Source organism: Stylophora pistillata, chromosome 6, assembly GCF_964205215.1.
Source record: "Stylophora pistillata chromosome 6, jaStyPist1.2, whole genome shotgun sequence".
Taxonomy (NCBI): domain Eukaryota; kingdom Metazoa; phylum Cnidaria; class Anthozoa; order Scleractinia; family Pocilloporidae; genus Stylophora; species Stylophora pistillata.
Window position 1 is genome coordinate 9,875,613 of NC_142524.1, and position 21,098 is coordinate 9,896,710.

General features: G+C 42.7%; 1 pseudogene across 1 annotated transcript; it reads right to left on the minus strand.

The window, feature by feature from the left end:
* Window positions 1-1,508: 1,508 nt before the first annotated feature.
* Window positions 1,509-14,757, minus strand: LOC148728166 (sec1 family domain-containing protein 1-like; annotated as a pseudogene). Its single transcript, XR_015988992.1, has 14 exons — window positions 14,724-14,757; window positions 14,400-14,470; window positions 13,637-13,725; window positions 12,305-12,395; window positions 11,188-11,310; window positions 10,507-10,766; window positions 10,266-10,338; window positions 9,735-9,807; window positions 9,376-9,485; window positions 8,560-8,711; window positions 7,135-7,226; window positions 6,375-6,429; window positions 4,433-6,007; window positions 1,509-4,090 (listed from the first exon to the last, which is right to left on the minus strand). The product of XR_015988992.1 is annotated as a sec1 family domain-containing protein 1-like (transcript).
* Window positions 14,758-21,098: the final 6,341 nt, after the last annotated feature.

Here is a 21,098-nt window from a genome sequence, read left to right on the forward strand (position 1 = left end):
CCGTTACCGTAGCCATACATCAGCCTTTCTCTTATCGATCGTGATTGACTTTGTCCATAATTATCCCAATCTGTCCAAATTCACACACTGTTCAATATCTTTGACATGTACAAAATTTAACGTACAATGGTACGATGCAAAAAATATGCAACCAAAATCTCATGGCTGAAAAAGTCATGTAGTTGGATGCTTCATAAAACAGAAAGCAAAGGTCTTTTACAACATAAGAGCTTGTTCAAACGCCTGCTGTTTTGCTTGGAGATTTAATCAATATACATACTGGACTCGAACGTGGTACATTTTTTAAATTTCTCCTGCGACCTCATTTCAGTCTTTGTAAACGCATTTATGCATTTCATTCAGAGCAGTGGTGGACACAAATCTCCCTTTTATACCAAGACTTAATACAAGAGTTACAGATTAATTAAAAACCTTTGTGCAAAATTTTCTAGAAAGTTTACAGTGTTCTGACTTGTGTTCCACTGCAGTTTGTCTTTTTGCTGTTGAATGATTATAAGTGGCTCTCTTTTATGATGAGAAACTATTTGGAGATACATTAGTTGTAAAAATTGATTACAATGAGTCAAGCAGCTTCTGGTGAAGAATGAGATGCCATGGGCATCACCCATCAAGTGGGGGGGAGGGGAGAGGGTATTGGGGCATGGTCACCAGAAAAATCGTGAAAAACGAAGTCGCTGAGAAGTGCATTATTTTAATGTGAGAGAGGATTTCCAATGCTGAGAAGTCTTTGAAGCCAACTTATGCAGGGCAGAAGGAGAAATTGTATTTAGAAGTCAGGACAATTTATTTTATAAGAACTTAACAAAAGCAGCAGTTTGCTCTCTCTAAATGAACAAACTAAATCATTCCATTTATTCATTATGGTATTGTAAATTTGATAGGATAAGGGGTGGAAGAAAACAATAATATTTCATTATTATTCAACTGTGCTTTGTAGAGTACAGGGGATTTATTTCTACATCTCTACTTGTGATAAACTTATTGTGAATGATTGTGTGATTGAGAGTGTTGTAAACTTGGGATAAGCTGCAGGCAGCGTTTTTTGTGAACTTAGATTGGTCAACAGTGGAGTATAATAAATAAGCTTGGCATTCATGGCCCTCTGATGAAATATAAAAAGTAAATTTCTAGACTGTTGATTTCTTGGTCTAGGTAAAGCAATACCAGAGGCTAGATTACTCTTAAACTTTCAATGATAATTTAGGCAATACTTTACTTCTTTACTGCGAGGATCGTGCATCATACGTACTTTACTTCTTTGTGGGCAAAATCACACTTATTGACAAAGCAATGCAATGTAGATGACATAGGGACATTTTTTTCATGACAATTTACTTGGGAACCTTTTTTCGTGTTTTTCTGCTTTTGTGCAAAAGATGTGCAAGTTGTTTGGCTGGGACTCTGCTTGGTTCTTGATCACGCTAAATAACACAAGGCTTGTGATCAACATAGTGATGAGTACAAAATTTAGCATAACAAGACCTGCATTCCTCTAATCACTGTGACTCTTTATTAGGATGAAACATCATTAAGAAAAACAATACAACAAATAAGAAACTAAAATCCTTGCTGTCACTGACACAAGTCCATGGCTTGTTGATTCTGTTAACACATTTAATTGTCATCTTGAAAGATTCCAATATGGCATCCATGTTGCTTGGACGCTTTCATGCTTGTAGAGAAATACTGCAGACTGTCCAGTAATGCAGACTTACACACTTTCAACATTGTTGATAGCTAAATAGATAATAAACTGAAACCTAGACTTGGCCTACCTGACTAGCCAGTGACTAGAGTAAAATTGTCTGTCAACTTTAAAGCTATCTAAAGAAGACTCATTTATCTCCATTATTTCCTGAAATGTTACTCTTTAGTTGAGTTACGAGTGCAGCACAACAAAACATTGTAAGCACAACTAGGTATTTTGTTTTGAAATGGGTTATAAGCATATAGTTGAAACTGTACTAAGCGGCACCATATCACGTAATGACCCTGTAGTAAAGCAGTCAGTTGTCAAAATCCCAAGTTTCTCTCTCTTTAATTACAGTAACTGTAATTTTCACCGCTGCAATTAAAGTGGTCATGGTCATCCTTGACTAAGTGCCAATGGCCTGTTTGCATTGTTGTCTACCTGGATAGAAGAGTCAATTAAAGTGGAACCTCTAAAATAAGACTAAGAATAGTTTCTCAGGTAAAATTTATTCCACGTTTATCTCCTCGTACAAATTTTAGTACTTTGAGTTCAAATCAGTGTTCTCAACACATTGAAAACTCTCTCTCTTCCAAGAACTGTCAGGATAAATAGTATGCAGGACATAAAACATGTCAATTGTTATGGTTATGACCCAGAGGTCCAACTGATGAATAGCAGTCTGCAGTAATTTTGCTTTCTTGTTTTTTTTTGTTTTTTTGTTTTTTTTTTGTTTTACGCTACCCCACCATATTTTGATGCTGTTTATTCACAAAGAGTCAGTGCATTTTTGAGCAAGCTTTCGAATAACCTTTAAATTAAGAGATCAATTATGGCAAAAACTGTGTTATATATTGCATTGGACTCATATTCTGTGAAACCTGTATGAAGCCGTCACCCTGCCTTTCCCCATGGGTAACTGCTTGATACAGGTTTGATTGTATGTGTTAATAGCTTTTTCTTCATCAGTCATTGTTACTTGACACTGACATTGTTCACTTTTCTATTTAGGAAAGAACAACACATCATGAAAATGAAATCCAACAGGCTGTCCAGCAACTGGAGCAAGTTTGAATCCTCATCAGAAAACTTATCAGTGGGAGCATAGCTAGTAGAGGGGATTTTGCCACAATTGTGGCTAATGGTATTGCTTAAAGGGCTGCTGTTACAATTACCACATTTTAATCAGTCATAAAATGATAGAAATGCATGATTCATTAGAATTAAAGTACAAACAGGCCAATGTTAGTCAGGAGAAAGATAACGGAGGTAAAAAATCTGCTACCTCCAGTCATTTCTCCAAAGGAAATTCTGGAAAGCAGTGATCTCATTGCACAAGAAAACTTTTGAACTCAGTTGTAAATGTAATTTGGTGTGATTTTTTTTAATTGTACTTTCAAACAAGTTATTTGGGGATAAATTCCCATTATTATTTATTACTGTATTGAAATTGCAAAGTTACGTACATGTACCAAAATAGACTCAGTGCTGATTTTCCTTGTTTTCAAATTTATGATTGCAAGTACTACAGATTTTTCGATGAAACTCTATCAAAACATTCACTGAATTTTTGCCTTCTGTCTTCATACAATTGTTAGGTTGTCGATTCTTGGAAAAAAATTGTGTATAATACACAAGCTAGGAAAATAAAATTTTGCCCTCTACAAAACCAAAATAATTTCTGGCACCACTTCCCTTTTTTAAACAAACTGAGAATTTTCGTGGATGGGTTTCAAGGAGGTTTTCTGCAGAAATTCAGTGAATATTGGTAGAAGCCCTGCTCAGGACAGAGGTGTTTCTTTTCATGAGATGACTGTTTTTACCCTTTTGCTCTCTTGATCTCATCAGTAACCCTTTAACTCACACAAGTGATGAACCTGTAACTTCTCCGTATAAAATCCATACATTATCCAGCAAACAGGTAATGACAATACTCGAACTTATCAGGTAGAAGTTGTTATCTTGATCTAACACCAAATTCTCGTTACCAATTTACAAGGAAATGTGTAGTAGCTTGGGAGTTAAAGGGGTAATTCTCCTGACTGTCTTCCATAAAATTCTTATGATGTTAGCTCAGAGAATTTGGCATTGGATCAAATAACATTCCCTTAAATGACATTTTTCTTCATTCTCATGGCTCTTTGGGTTGATATTGTATTGAAATTGCATGAAGAAATTCAGTCTTGTTCACTAATGAGAGTTAGAGGGTCAACTTATGATTGGTCTCAGTGAAAAAAGGTTTGATTCAATAATTCTGAACCTGCAGCTTGCTGTGGAAAAGAAACACCTTTCATGTCAACACTCTGCTCTTTTTCTCTCAAGAAAATTGATACTAGTCAATGAAAAATATTTTGGATACTTGGCATCAAGGGGAAATCTCTATGAAAAGAAAAAGAAGTTGTCATTCTTTTCCTTGAAAACTCCAAGTATTGTTAAGAAAAAAAATGGTTCGTAACACTCTTTGATTTTACAAATATCAAATTAAAGGAACAAACTATATTTTTTAGAGTTGATTAATATGTAAATAGGGAAATCAAAATTGTGGCAAGTAAAGTTGTGATGAGGTAAATGGAGGATAATTTATAAACTGTGAGAGATGTTGGTCAAAGGAATGTCTTCATATCTCTTCACAAAAAAGAGGATGCCTTCGAGGTCTAAACCAAAAAACAAATGTGGTAAATTGTGTTATCCCGGTACACTTGTCCGTTAAAGAACACTTACCGGTACATCCCTGATGCATCCACGATTGATCTTTCCCAACAAGCCAATGGCAACTGCATCAACTGACTTCATCACCTTGGTCTGGATAGACAAGGTGGTCAGTTATCAGTTCTATGTTCAGCTAATCAAGGAACTTAATCCGACTGGCACTAAATGTAAACTGAAACTGCCTAAGAAGGGAAGGACAAGATGTGTGCTGTTTTTTAGAGCATCATGGCTGTGATAACTGATCTGTTGAAAGCTACTACACGTAGGGTGTGGCTGCTAGGACATTTGGTGGTGAATGTGCTTTTTACAGTTACTGAAGTTGGTTATCACACAAAGCCCTACAGCTACATTTGATTTTGATCATTCATCACACTGGATATGTCATTATCCATAACTCAGATTTATTTAAAAAAAACTTGCACCTAGGCAATTTTCTAGTGATGGGTTTCTCTTATTTTTTCCAGTTTTGGTTGATATTGTGATAGTGCAATTCCAAGTTTGTTGTCTGGTAATTCAAACCAGGATTACTGAGTTGACAAAGTTATGTTTATCATGTGATGAGCTGAATCCATATCTGGATTTGCAAAAATTCAAATTAAATATAATTTTTATTATTTGGATAATCCCTTTGCCAATCAAAGTTTTCTCTCGTTTTCCAGTTTAGTTAATAAAAAAAGTCCACCTTCTAAATCGAAATTGAAAATGTTACATTTTTACCAAGTTTGGATTTTAGAGTAAACCCAAAATAGAAAAAGTAAAACCCAGTTTTAAACCAACTTGGATATTAGAAAACTGAGAATGATAAACAACAAAGTAACGTTAAACCAAATGTTTAGGGTGATTTTAGAGCGAAATAAAGCTTTGAGTCAGCAGAAAGTCCAAAAAATCTTTAAGAGCTCAAAGTAAGATAAAGACAACTGCCCATAGCACAAAAAAAGGTGAGTAGCGAATCGTGATGTTTCAGCTAAGCATCTGATTGGTTGAAAGGTGTTTGTGAATTTTCTTAGTCAATGACTAGCACACTGTGACAATGAAGTAACACTGATCTTATCCTCGATTATCTGTCGACGAACACTTGATGGTTACTAACCAGTGACATGGTTGGTGCAGAAACAAGGTAGATTATAAATAGCCAAAGTTTATCCTGAGAAGTTTTGGCTGAATATAGAGTGGAAAAAATCAATAATACGAGGACTCGAGTTAAGGAAAAAGTAAAATTTCACTGTATCCTACAAACTTTCATTATCACCTCCCTACCATACAATTCCACATGTAAAAATTCTATAACTAACCCTCAGGATCCTGAATGATTTCCAGGATTAATTTGTCCTGAAATAGTAGATACTAACTTTTCAAAGGGCAGTAGATACAATCAGAAAGACAATCTTGTTTGGCAATGAGGTCGTCTTAGACACTGAAGCGGGTTCTAAGCATATTGGAACCCTTTCTACCATACTGGGGTTATCCAGCCTGTTTCACTTATTTTCTGTATATTTTTCATGCAAAATTTTTGAGACATTTTTCTGACTTACCAATGTAGCTTTACTCGTTATTTTCTTTTCCGTCTCGAAGTATATAATTATCAACCTTTCCAGATTGAAAAAAAAAAAAAAATAAAAAAACCACAATTATAACTTGTTGAGGAAAAATTGAATATTTTCAAACAATTTAATAAGTGAGAAATGTGGCAATAGTTGTGTGCATGTCTATAATTCTCTACTTCTCAAGCAATTCTGGAAGTGAACTGTAAAATGTGACAAGTACATAATTATGCAGTAGTGTCATGTTAATTCTTTGAAGAAATGATACAGTGGGGTAAACCTTCTCATGTGAGTTCCTTTTAACATCGAAGAGGGAAGATTTACACTCGCAAAAAGAAATACTTATCGATACAACTTGCTTCTTGTTGAAATTAGAGAGAAATGACTTTACCTAAGAGCAGAGGTAAGTTTACCTGTACTATCAGCCATAAATTTACCAAGTGCCTCTTCATTTCCCTCATCAATTCCCTAAGAAAGCAAGAGAAATGAAACAATATATTACAATTCACAAACAACTGATTGTCATAGTCCAATAAGCGATCAGTTATTCAGAACTTGTAATCAACACCAATTCAACACTGAGAAGGACACCAATGAATTTCTTCCTTGCTTACATGTGTGAGACACAGTGGCCTAACAGTTAGTAGTAGCTTCAAGTTAGCAAGGGAAGTCTGATCTTTTAAGTGATTGCTTCTTTTGTGTAACAATTAAGACTCAGGATTTTGGGTGACATGACTGAAAGTTTCAAGTGACATGACTCTGGTTGTAAGTGACATGACTTAGGGTGAGATGACTTTCAGGTGTCTTGACCAGTTATAGGTTAGTGCACTCGATTCCCAGTTGAAGTTTTAAGAGCTGGTTTGGTCCTTGCATTTACACCCACAGTGCCCAGGGGTATAAATAGGCATCAGTGAATTTTCAGGGAAGCCTGACAAAATGTTATAGTGGGAGGGGGGGGGGGGAAAGAGGGGATTGGGTAACCTGTGGTGGGTTATCTTCCCAAACAGGGGGGAAGTAGCAATACTCCTTGGTCACTTCATGCTATGGAAACCATGATGAGCTCCTGACAGATTAGCCATTTGGCTCTTTTGCTGACTCCACCTAACATTACCTCTCAAGTACAGTCTCACAGAAGCACAAATTATCTCTTGATATACAAACTCTATGTCCTACCATGACATTTTTCAGTCTCTTTACTTCCTCTTCAGAAGCTCTGTATTCATCAAGTTCTTTCTGAATTGACTCTGCCACTGTCGGGAAAGTACGGTGGCCCAAAAGTGTCATGGCAATTTCAATTTGGCCACGGCAATTTCAACTTGGCCACGGCAATTTCAACTTGGCCACGGCAATTTCAACTTGGCCACGGCAATTTCAACTTGGCCACGGCAATTTCAATTTGGCCACGGCAATTTCAACTTGAATTTACTCACGGCAATTTCAGTTTGCCCAGACAAGTTTCAATTTACTCAGGGCAATTTCAATTTGCTCACGGCAGTTTCAATTTAGATATGACTGCATGTCAGCGGAATTACTAAAACATCCCAGCAGAACTTGCCCGTAAAACGCATGGCGGTAAACCTAAAAGTGACTCTTGAATCCTTGTTTTTCAAGGGTTATGAGTATCAGGAAATTCTTTACATGGTACGAAAACACTACAACATAACAATAAGACTGCAGCGCCACAATTTCCGCAAAACATCTTCCAGCATTCGATCACAATACTTTCCTACCTAGGAAAAATGGCTTTGCCTGCTCACTTGAAGTGCTGTCTTCTGGGAAATAACCTACAATGCACTTGGGGCTTATTGCTCAAGTAATAGAAATTGAAACTGCCGTGAGCAAATTGAAACTGCCGCAAGTAAATTGAAACTGCCGTGAGCAAACTGAAATTGCAGTGAGTAAATTGAAATTGAAATTGCCGTGACCAACTTAAAATTTGCCGCAGCCAAATTGAAATTGCCATGGCCAAGTTGAAATTGCCGTGGCCAAATTGAAATTGCCGTGGCCAAATTGAAATTGCCGTGACACTTTTGGGCCACCGTAGGAAAGGAGTACAAAAACGCACCCAAATAGAAGCACATAAATTAGCATAAATTGCAGCTTATGGCATCGAATCTTTGAAATTTACTTGAACAAGGGCTCACAAATCGAAAGAAAAAAAATAACCGCATCATTTAAAACATGGCCTGCTTGCTGGAAAAAACTTACTGATTAGCTGCTTTAGTTTCAATCATGGACGATAATGCTTGAAATTCTTTGGTCCTCATTTCACAACTAAAATATTCACCTGATTCAACAAAAGCACCTGAAAGTAGTAAAGGGGAAATAGGAAAGGTTTTTTAAAACCCTCAGCTCCAGCCCCCAACATCTGATTGGTAATTCTCCCCTTTAGCTGTTGGACATTGGAAATTTGTTACAACAATTTGGTGTTAGATTAGGATAACAACTTCAACCTGATAACTTTAAGTATTTCTCATTACCTTGTTCCAGGATAGTGTACAAGTATATGGATATTAAAGGCAGAAGTTAGATCTTAATCATGTCTGGAAGTTAGAGGGTTAAAAAAATGATACATAGATGGCACGTGTCTGACTCACCTTCCTTTGTGCAAACCCCAGAACTTATCTTTCCCACTGAGGTCAAAATGACTTAACTTTCATTTGTTTGGGATGTCTGTGGTGAGGATCTACAGGTTCTGGGGTGTTTGACGTTGCTGACTCTTTGACAACAACTCTGTTCAGATGTAAATCCTGGAGAATTAAATTATAAAGTAAATAAGCTACTGACAACATCATAGCTCACCAATTATTTATTATTACAAATGATAGCATTAACACTTTGCACCCAAACATCAGTATGCATATTCTCCCTACTGTTCTCTACACATTTCCTAAGGTGCTGACAAGGAGAATTTGTTTAATAATAACAAGCTTCTTTAGTTGGTGATCACTTCCATTATTACTGTTACTGTTAAAGTAATGTGTAATTCAGGAGTGATATTGTAAGGAGAAATTAGCTTCTAGTCACTCTTGGGCGTAAAAGGAGAGTTCAAAGCTGAATAATATTGTAACCACCTCCTAGTTAGCTCAATTGGTAGAGCGGCAGACTGTTGTGCAGGAGGTCGAGGGTTCAAGCCCCGGCTGGACCAACACTCATGGTCTTAAAATAACTGGGGAGAGTTTGCAACCTATCTAGAATATCAGGAAATGAATAGATAGTCTTTTCTTCTTGGATAACGACAAATAAACCGTAAGCCCTGTCTCCTGCAGGGTTAGGGGTGGAAGACGTTAATTTCCCACGCGTGAAATTACTGTGTGATGGTTGTCCTCCCCTAGGGTGGGATGGGTGGGTCTTCTGAGGGCTTCTAGCTATTTAGTGCTACCCTCTATAAATGAAGCTTTCTCTCTCACTTACAAGGACATCATGCACAAGAGCTCGGTATGTCCATGTGTGATGTGAAGGGGTACACAGATCCATGTTATGATCCAAAATTACTAGCACTGGTCGCTGAAAACTGATGTTGCAAAGATATGTTAGTCTTGACCACCACGGATTGGCCATATAAAAGAGAAACTGCTTTGTGAGTGCTGCTTACAAAATCAAGTCACTGCAACTCATTAAATCAATCCTACGGTGATCCTTGTAAGAATTCAAACCACACTGAGTTCACGTGATTTGTTGCCAGGCCTATGGCCAAAGGTGTCACAACTTTTAAAAACATACCATTTGATGCTCTGCACATCTTCACAGACAGATATTCCATCTGTTTACAGCAGATGGAACATCTGCTGTAAACAGACTGTTTCTAGAATCTCTCAAGTTTTCTCTCAACTTTTTATCCAGTCCCTATAAAAGAGTCAACATTGTAAAAAAAGTCCCACAAGTGACTATAAAACCTTTATTTCACCTTGAAAATAACATAGGACGTGGTTTTGTCAAACAAAAGCTAACCTCTGGTTAAATAATCAGGCCCTCAGTTTTAAAAGCAGTACAATTGGCACTTGTCGTGAACTTTCCAAACTGAATGAAAAACTGGATGAGAACAGTATTAATTTGCAAGGGCAAATGAGAATGATTAAACAAGACCACTACTCAAAATCTCAGTGCACCTCCTTGAAAACAGGGGAACAAGAGAAGGCTCTAATTCAAGAAGGAGGGGGTGGAGTGGGGATGCTTGGTTGAAATCATGGCCAGTTGGAGGAGTACCCTTTTGGGAGGGGAGTGAAAATTCAAGGATTTCCAAAACTATTTCTTTTGTTTGAGAAGGCAAATGAAAAGAAAAATGATATCAAGCTACTGATTACCTCTGCTACCATTTCAGCAGCATTGCCCTTTGCACATCTGATTATTGGGACAGTCCCTGAAGAAATAAAGAAACTAAATGTATATTGTCCTTTCCTGGATAAAGGCAACTACAGAAACTTTAATTTATGCCTTTCCCACAGAAAAGTGTGATAAGCATATTCCATAACATTTCAATTTGAAACTCAATAGAGATCATGGAAGTTTTAAAGTATGAACACTTTCTTCTTTATAAAAATCAACTTCCCTAAAGACACCAATACACTAAAGAGACTGTCCACTAAAACATCTCTTAGATATCAAAGGGAAAACAAAAATCCTGATAATTATGTGTACCTTTCCACCACTTTTCTATAAACAGGTTGTAAGTTCTTAGACACCAGTTCTGGCAGACTTTCAACTAGAATGTTCTTACCATAGTATGATATTGAATCTCTGTCTTGATTTCTCACTGTAAACATTTCATCTTCCAAAGAAATAAAATTTAAGTACTGATCAAACACCTATAGACGGAAAAAAAACTGAAATGTAACCAAGATTTCTGAATTTATCAGTAATCTGATATCTGTACTTATTCTCTCCATTAAAAAGTAATAGACAAATACTAATCTAATTGAAGTTTGTTCCCATTCAAACTCACAAAAATCATTAACTTTTGAAAACCTTTTGCAGGTCTCCTTTCTATTTTCCATCACTTAAAAATTTGGCTTCAGATTACACTATCCTAGTCATTTTTAATCACTCTTTCTGTTTCTCCCTGATGGACACTGCTCAAGAGCCCTTAAACATGTAATACAGGGCAGGTTTGCCAATCCTCTGCCAACTTTTAAGCTTGTGTATGTCTGACTAAAAAAATGACAATACTGAGCATTTCCAGAACCTAGGAAGCAATTTCAACAAACTTCAAATTGCAGCTCCATGTACCTTAGTGATTTGAGTGACACTATTTGACTGTAGAGCTGCTGTGACAAGATCTTCTAAACGATGTCTTGATATCGCAGAAATGAAATTCAAGTAATACGACTCATAAAGTTGGTTTCTGCAATCCTAAAAAGTGACAAAATTAACAGAATGACCTTTGATGGTTACTAACACCAGCATAATCAGGAGAAGGAATAAATAACCACATTCACATAGATTATATTGGAGAATTGTGTGGAAAAAAGCTTTAAGAAACTCATTCTCAGCATGAGGCACAGCAGCATTGTGGTTAGTACGTTCAGCTCCACATCGAGTGATCCTAGTTCAAGCCCTGGCCAGGGACATTGCATTGTGTTCTTTGGCAAGACACTTTACCCTCACAGTGCCTCTATTCACTCAGGTGTTTAAATGGGTACTGGCAAATTTAATGCTGGGGGATAACCATGTAACGGACTAGCATCCCATCCAGGGTGGGAGTAGAAATACTCCTAGTCACTTCATGCTATGGAAACAAGAGTTTAGGGCCGGCCTGATGGGCCACTTGGTTTGTGAACAGAATTTACTTTTGGTTACAATGAATATATGACGTTCATATATTTTGAAGTGCGGTATTAGATACGTATGATGCACAATCCTCGCAGTAGAGAGCGCAGTAGCAATAGCGCTCTCTACTGTGAGGATCGTGCATCATACGTATCTAATACCGCAGTACAAAATATATGAACTTCATATATTCATTGTATCTGATTTATCATCACGGGTTTATTCTGAATCAACTTAACGGCCTGCTCCCAGTTGGCTTGTTAGCTCAATTGGTAGAGCGCTGCACTAGTATCACAGAGATCAGTTATTTGAATCCTGTACAGGCCTGATTTTTGTCAGGTCTGATTTTTGCTATTGCATAAATAGCGCTCTCTACTGCGAGAATTATGCATCATACGTAGAATTTACTTTTATTACCTTCTCAGTTTCCTCATATTTACTTATGAAAGTCAAGGAGGATCTACAATTGCCTTAAAAATCACCTACAGCTTTATTCTTTATTCACCTTTAGTCATGAAAGCAATATGGAAAACTGTAGAAAGACATACTTTATTCAAATACTAAAAATGTTTCAAACCTGGCATATTCTCTTCACATTTTCCTCACTGGGGAAAACAAAATAAATAGCAGGAACTTCTGGGATAGCATCTCTGTCAGAATGTAGAAGACTATAAATAGAAATAAAGAACTTGCAGCATCAAACTGAGCAGGGTAGTGTTACACAAAGTTGGTCAGAACTTGACCCTTTAACTCCTGGAAATTACCATAAAACCTCTCCCTAGAATATCTGCCCATTATCCAGCAACGAGGAAATGAGATTACTCAAACTTATCATTCACTCTGACGAAGGTCTAATGCTCGAAATGTCAGCTTTTTAACTCGTTACGGTGACCAATTTACAATTAAGGCGTCTTCAAGACATTTTGATACTAATGTATAAGGTCCAAACCTCCTTGGCACCTGAGCCCATTTGTGAAATTTTCTATAAGCAAGATAAACACTATAATCTAATACGTATGATGCACGATCCTTCGCAGTAGATAGCGCTATTTATGCAATTGCATTAATAGCGCTATCTACAGCGAAGGATCGTGCATCATACGTATTTCATACCGCAGTTCAAAATATATAAACTTCATATATTCATTGTAACTATAATCTAAGATGTGGAGAATTCCCCATTCCTAGATTTAGGACGGTGAAGTATGGGAAGCATAGTGTTCAATATCTAGGCCCCTATTTATGGGGGGGTAAATAAGTCAAGATATTCAAAGAAGAAAAAGTCTTCAAGCCTTCAAGAAAGCCATCAGGAGAATTAATATTACAAACCTTCTAGATGGGTCATGCAAATGCAATGCCTCTACTACATAATAGCTTCTTATTAACTAAATTTTATATGCATGTGGTTGATACATTTTGCTGTGTATGATTGTCTGTTTATTTCCGATTTTATATTTTATTGTATAAATTTAATTATGAATATCATTTAAAAATATTGTAGACAGGAGTGTCTCTAATTACCTTGGTAGCTAAATCTCTTGACACATTAATAAAGTATTCACTTCACTTTAAAAAGTTCAGAGAAAGACTTAATATTTTATTAAGCAGACAATTCTTTTCGAAAAGTAGAGGCAATGGGAATTAAGTTTTACAGCCAATCTCCACTCAATTCTCAACCACATCTTAAATAAAAAAAAACTGAAGGAATTTGGTAACCTCCCCTTACAACAAAAGGCCGGGGTCATCAGCTCTTACCCATCAAAGGTAACCTTGAAGAGCAATGGCTTCAACTATTGTGTATAATAATTAATGAAGCACATTTGAAGCAAAAATTTTATCTTGCAACTTGTCCCTGAACAGCATATTAGTCTACACGGTAAATAACTAAAATGATTTGATTTCAACTCACAGATGTAATGTTATGCCCATTTCACGTAACTCTTATACATTTAAAAGAGGAGATATGATGTCCTGACCATATCTGTCAGATACAAGGACCTGAATAAAAAAAAGATAAAAAAATAATAATAATAATGACAATAATAATAATAATAATTCATGTCTGTCTACATCTCTGAATCAGATACAAAATAACTAAGTGAATACCTTTGCCAAAGAAATATGTTTCCTTTTCTTACCTTACATGGGACGGTTTCCAATAGACCCCCTCTCTCCCAGGCTCCTCTTTTCTCTCTATTCTTCCCTTCCCCTCCTTACCTCTCCTCTCTAATAGTACAAGACTGTTCCTTTCTTGTCATTTTTTTAAGGGCTAGGAACTGCTTCAGAACAAAATTATCAGAAACAGAGTTTCTATACCTGTCCATTTTGAATATTGCCCCTCCCCTCTATGGGGCCTCCCTCTCCAAGAAGCCCCTTCATCTCTCTCCTTTTTCCTCCTCTCTCCTTACTCCTCCCCCCCCCCCCCTCATTCCCACCTGAGAAGAAAAGAAACTTTGTAGTTTGAAGTTACTGTCATTCTTTAGGCTAGATAATACTTCAGTACAAAATTGGCTGAAAATTAGTCTGAGTATCCCCTCCCACTCTAGAAAGCCCCTTTCTCATACGCCTCCCTCTCTAAACCCCCGACGGAAAGTCAAAAGAAACGATAGCTTCCTCGCAAGCTTATTGGAACCCCCACGATAGTAGGGTCATTTAATGCGTTTAATGGATACCTTCCAGACGGGTTCGACAGCAGTTGATTTCGTTATCGGCTGATTTAAGTTAAGCATCCGCTTCAAGGATTCTGAAATTAAACGCACAAATATGTGGGAATTGTTTTTTAATAAAGAAAAACTTGACAGTAAAGAGGAAGGAATGTCTTTCTGTTACTAGGACAGAAAGGGGGTCGTTTATAGAAGATTTCTTCTCAACGGAAAAACTGACATTTTTCAATTGAAACATCAAAAGTGAGATTATAGATATCGCAGCTGGTTAGTAATATGTTCAGCTTAATGATCTGTCAACGACAAAAAGAACCAAATGAGACTCAGTACTACCTATCTGTCTCGCTCGTATGCCGGCCGCCATTTTGGATTTTCTTTAACTGGACGCATGCGCAGCGTGAATGCCTACGTGTCTACTCTGCCCGGCAAGTAATTCATGGCAGTCTCCATATAGACTCCCTGTTACCCAGTCTCCATATAGACTCCCTGTTACCCATTCTCCTTGTGTACCCTGTGTACCCTCTGTTCCCTGTGTACCCTGTGTATCCTGTGTACCCTGTGTACCCTGTGTACCCTGTGTACCCGTGTGTACCCGTGTGTACCCTGTGTACCCTGTGTACCCTGTGTACCCTGTGTACCCTGTGTACCCGTGTGTACCCTGTGTTCCCGTGTGTACCCTGTGTACCCTGTGTACCCGTGTGTACCCTGTGTACCCTGTGTACCCTGTGTACCCTGTGTACCCGTGTGTACCCTGTGTATCCTGTGTACCCTGTGTACCCGTGTGTACCCTGTGTACCCTGTGTACCCGTGTGTACCCTGTGTACCCTCTGTACCCGTGTGTACCCTGTGTACCCTGTGTACCCTGTGTACCCTCTGTACCCTGTGTACCCGTGTGTACCCTGTGTACCCTATGTACCCTGTGTACCCGTGTGTACCCTCTGTACCCTGTGTACCCTGTGTACCCTGTGTACCCGTGAGTACCCTGTGTATCCTGTGTACCCTGTGTACCCGTGTGTACCCTGTGTACCCTGTGTACCCGTGTGTACACTGTGTACCCTGTGTACCCGTGTGTACCCTGTGTACCCTGTGTACCCTGTGTACCCTCTGTACCCTGTGTACCCGTGTGTACCCTGTGTACCCTATGTACCCTGTGTACCCGTGTGTACCCTGTGTACCCTGTGTACCGGTGTGCACCCTGTGTACCCTGTGTACCCTGTGTACCCGTGTGTACCCTGTGTATCCTGTGTATCCTGTGTACCCTGTGTACCCTGTGTACCCGTGTGTACCCTGTGTACCCTGTGTACCCTGTGTACCCATGTGTACCCTGTGTGCCCTGTGTACCCTGTGTACCCTGTGTACCCGTGTGTACCCGTGTGTACCCTGTGTACCCTGTGCACCCTGTGTACCCTGTGTACCCGTGTGTACCCTGTGTACCCGTGTGTACCCTGTGTACACTGTGTACCCTGTGTCCCCTGTGTACCCGTGTCTACCTTGTGTACCCTGTGTACCCTGTGTACCCATGTGTACCCTGTGTACCCTGTGTACCCGTGTCTACCTTGTGTAGCCTGTGTACCCTGTGTACCCTGTGTACCCTGTGTACCCATGTGTACCCTGTGTACCCTGTGTACCCTGTGTACCCTGTGTGCCCTGTGTACCCTGTGTACCCTGTGTACCCGTGTGTACCCGTGTGTACCCTGTGTACCCTGTGCACCCTGTGTACCCTATGTACCCTGTGTACCCCTGTCTACCCTGTGTACCCTGTGTACCCGTGTGCACCCTGTGTACCCTGTGTACCCTGTGTACCCGTGTGTACCCTGTGTATCCTGTGTACCCTGTGTACCCTGTGTACCCTGTGTACCCGTGTGTACCCTGTGTACCCGTGTGTACCCTGTGTACCCTGTGTACCCTGTGTACCCATGTGTACCCTGTGTAGCCTGTGTACCCTGTGTACCCTGTGTGCCCTGTGTACCCTGTGTACCCTGTGTACCCGTGTGTACCCTCTGTACCCTGTGTACCCTGTGTACCCAGTGTACCCGTGTGTACCCTGGGTATCCTGTGTACCCTGTGTACCCGTGTGTACCCTGTGTACCCTGTGTACCCGTGTGTACCCTGTGTACCCTGTGTACCCGTGTGTACCCTGTGTACCCTGTGTACCCTGTGTACCCTCTGTACCCTGTGTACTCGTGTGTACCCTGTGTACCCTATGTACCCTGTGTACCCTGTGTACCCTGTGTACCCGTGTGCACCCTGTGTACCCTGTGTACCCTGTGTACCCGTGTGTACCCTGTGTATCCTGTGTATCCTGTGTACCCTGTGTACCCTGTGTACCCGTGTGTACCCTGTGTACCCTGTGTACCCTGTGTACCCATGTCTACCCTGTGTACCCTGTGTACCCTGTGTACCCTGTGTGCCCTGTGTACCCTGTGTACCCTGTGTACCCGTGTGTACCCGTGTGTACCCTGTGTACCCTGTGCACCCTGTGTACCCTGTGTACCCTGTGTACCCTGTGTACCCGTGTGTACCCTGTGTACCCTGTGTACCCTGTGTCCCCTGTGTACCCGTGTCTACCTTGTGTACCCTGTGTACCCATGTGTACCCTGTGTAGCCTGTGTACCCAGTGTACCCTGTGTGCCCTGTGTACCCTGTGTACCCTGTGTACCCGTGTGTACCCTCTGTACCCTGTGTACCCTGTGTACCCTGTGTACCCGTGTGTACCCTGTGTATCCTGTGTACCCTGTGTACCCGTGTGTACCCTGTGTACCCTGTGTACCCGTGTGTACCCTGTGTACCCTGTGTACCCGTGTGTACCCTGTGTACCCTGTGTACCCTGTGTACCCTCTGTACCCTGTGTACCCGTGTGTACCCTGTGTACCCGTGTGTACCCTGTGTACCCTGTGTACCCGTGTGCACCCTGTGTACCCTGTGTACCCTGTGTACCCGTGTGTACCCTGTGTATCCTGTGTATCCTGTGTACCCTGTGTACCCTGTGTACCCGTGTGTACCCTGTGTACCCTGTGTACCCTGTGTACCCATGTCTACCCTGTGTACCCTGTGTACCCTGTGTACCCTGTGTGCCCTGTGTACCCTGTGTACCCTGTGTACCCGTGTGTACCCGTGTGTACCCTGTGTACCCTGTGCACCCTGTGTACCCTGTGTACCCTGTGTACCCTTTGTACCCGTGTGTACCCTGTGTACCCTGTGTACCCTGTGTCCCCTGTGTACCCGTGTCTACCTTGTGTACCCTGTGTACCCTGTGTACCCGTGTGTACCCTGTGTACCCGTGTGTACCCTGTGTACCCGTGTGTACCCTGTGTACCCTGTGTACCCTGTGTACCCTGTGTGCCCTGTGTACCCTGTGTACCCTGTGTACCCGTGTGTACCCGTGTGTACCCTGTGTACCCTGTGCACCCTGTGTACCCTGTGTACCCGTGTGTACCCTGTGTACCCGTGTGTACCCTGTGTACACTGTGTACCCTGTGTCCCCTGTGTACCCGTGTCTACCTTGTGTACCCTGTGTACCCTGTGTACCCATGTGTACCCTGTGTACCCTGTGTACCCGTGTCTACCTTGTGTAGCCTGTGTACCCTGAGTACCCTGTGTACCCTGTGTACCCATGTGTACCCTGTGTACCCTGTGTACCCTGTGTACCCTGTGTGCCCTGTGTACCCTGTGTACCCTGTGTACCCGTGTGTACCCGTGTGTACCCTGTGTACCCTGTGCACCCTGTGTACCCTATGTACCCTGTGTACCCGTGTGTACCCTGTGTACCCTGTGTACCCGTGTGTACCCTGTGTATCCTGTGTACCCTGTGTACCCTGTGTACCCTGTGTACCCATGTGTACCCTGTGTACCCTGTGTTCCCTGTGTACCCTGTGTGCCCTGTGTACCCTGTGTACCCTGTGTACCCGTGTGTACCCGTGTGTACCCTGTGTACCCTGTGCACCCTGTGTACCCTGTGTACCCGTGTGTACCCTGTGTACCCATGTGTACCCTGTGTACCCTCTGTACCCTGTGTCCTCTGTGTACCCGTGTCTACGTTGTGTACCCTGTGTACCCTGTGTACCCGTGTGTACCCTGTGTACCCTGTGTACCCTGTGTACCCATGTGTACCCTGTGTACCCTGTGTACCCTGTGTACCCTGTGTGCCCTGTGTACCCTGTGTACCCTGTGTACCCGTGTGTACCCGTGTGTACCCTGTGTACCCTGTGCACCCTGTGTACCCTGTGTACCCGTGTGTACCCTGTGTACCCGTGTGTACCCTGTGTACTCTGTGTACCCTGTGTCCCCTGTGTACCCGTGTCTACCTTGTGTACCCTGTGTACCCTGTGTACCCGTGTGTACCATGTGTACCCGTGTGTACCCTGTGTACCCGTGTGTACCCTGTGTACCCGTGTGTACCCTGTGTACCCTGTGTACCCTGTGTACCCTGTGTGCCCTGTGTACCCTGTGTACCCTGTGTACCCGTGTGTACCCGTGTGTACCCTGTGTACCCTGTGCACCCTGTGTACCCTGTGTACCCGTGTGTACCCTGTGTACCCGTGTGTACCCTGTGTACCCTGTGTACCCTGTGTCCCCTGTGTACCCGTGTCTACTTTGTGTACCCTGTGTACCCTGTGTACCCATTTGTACCCTGTGTACCCTGTGTACCCGTGTCTACCTTGTGTAGCCTGTGTACCCTGTGTACCCTGTGTACCCTGTGTACCCATGTGTACCCTGTGTACCCTGTGTACCCTGTGTACCCTGTGTGCCCTGTGTACCCTGCGTACCCTGTGTACCCGTGTGTACCCTGTGTGCCCTGTGCACCCTGTGTACCCTATGTACCCTGTGTACCCATGTGTACACTGTGTACCCTGTGTACCCGTGTGTACCCTGTGTACCCTGTGTACCCTGTGTACCCATGTCTACCCTGTGTACCCTGTGTACCCTGTGTACCCTGTGTGCCCTGTGTACCCTGTGTACCCTGTGTACCCGTGTGTACCCGTGTGTACCCTGTGTACCCTGTGCACCCTGTGTACCCTGTGTACCCTGTGTACCCTTTGTACCCGTGTGTACCCTGTGTACCCTGTGTACCCTGTGTCCCCTGTGTACCCGTGTCTACCTTGTGTACCCTGTGTACCCTGTGTACCCGTGTGTACCCTGTGTACCCGTGTGTACCCTGTGTACCCGTGTGTACCCTGTGTACCCTGTGTACCCTGTGTACCCTGTGTGCCCTGTGTACCCTGTGTACCCTGTGTACCCGTGTGTACCCGTGTGTACCCTGTGTACCCTGTGCACCCTGTGTACCCTGTGTACCCGTGTGTACCCTGTGTACCCGTGTGTACCCTGTGTACACTGTGTACCCTGTGTCCCCTGTGTACCCGTGTCTACCTTGTGTACCCTGTGTACCCTGTGTACCCATGTGTACCCTGTGTACCCTGTGTACCCGTGTCTACCTTGTGTAGCCTGTGTACCCTGAGTACCCTGTGTACCCTGTGTACCCATGTGTACCCTGTGTACCCTGTGTACCCTGTGTACCCTGTGTGCCCTGTGTACCCTGTGTACCCTGTGTACCCGTGTGTACCCGTGTGTACCCTGTGTACCCTGTGCACCCTGTGTACCCTATGTACCCTGTGTACCCGTGTGTACCCTGTGTACCCTGTGTACCCGTGTGTACCCTGTGTATCCTGTGTACCCTGTGTACCCTGTGTACCCTGTGTACCCATGTGTACCCTGTGTACCCTGTGTTCCCTGTGTACCCTGTGTGCCCTGTGTACCCTGTGTACCCTGTGTACCCGTGTGTACCCGTGTGTACCCTGTGTACCCTGTGCACCCTGTGTACCCTGTGTACCCGTGTGTACCCTGTGTACCCATGTGTACCCTGTGTACCCTCTGTACCCTGTGTCCTCTGTGTACCCGTGTCTACGTTGTGTACCCTGTGTACCCTGTGTACCCGTGTGTACCCTGTGTACCCTGTGTACCCTGTGTACCCATGTGTACCCTGTGTACCCTGTGTACCCTGTGTACCCTGTGTGCCCTGTGTACCCTGTGTACCCTGTGTACCCGTGTGTACCCGTGTGTACCCTGTGTACCCTGTGCACCCTGTGTACCCTGTGTACCCGTGTGTACCCTGTGTACCCGTGTGTACCCTGTGTACTCTGTGTACCCTGTGTCCCCTGTGTACCCGTGTCTACCTTGTGTACCCTGTGTACCCTGTGTACCCGTGTGTACCATGTGTACCCGTGTGTACCCTGTGTACCCGTGTGTACCCTGTGTACCCGTGTGTACCCTGTGTACCCTGTGTACCCTGTGTACCCTGTGTGCCCTGTGTACCCTGTGTACCCTGTGTACCCGTGTGTACCCGTGTGTACCCTGTGTACCCTGTGCACCCTGTGTACCCTGTGTACCCGTGTGTACCCTGTGTACCCGTGTGTACCCTGTGTACCCTGTGTACCCTGTGTCCCCTGTGTACCCGTGTCTACTTTGTGTACCCTGTGTACCCTGTGTACCCATTTGTACCCTGTGTACCCTGTGTACCCGTGTCTACCTTGTGTAGCCTGTGTACCCTGTGTACCCTGTGTACCCTGTGTACCCATGTGTACCCTGTGTACCCTGTGTACCCTGTGTACCCTGTGTGCCCTGTGTACCCTGCGTACCCTGTGTACCCGTGTGTACCCTGTGTGCCCTGTGCACCCTGTGTACCCTATGTACCCTGTGTACCCGTGTGTACAC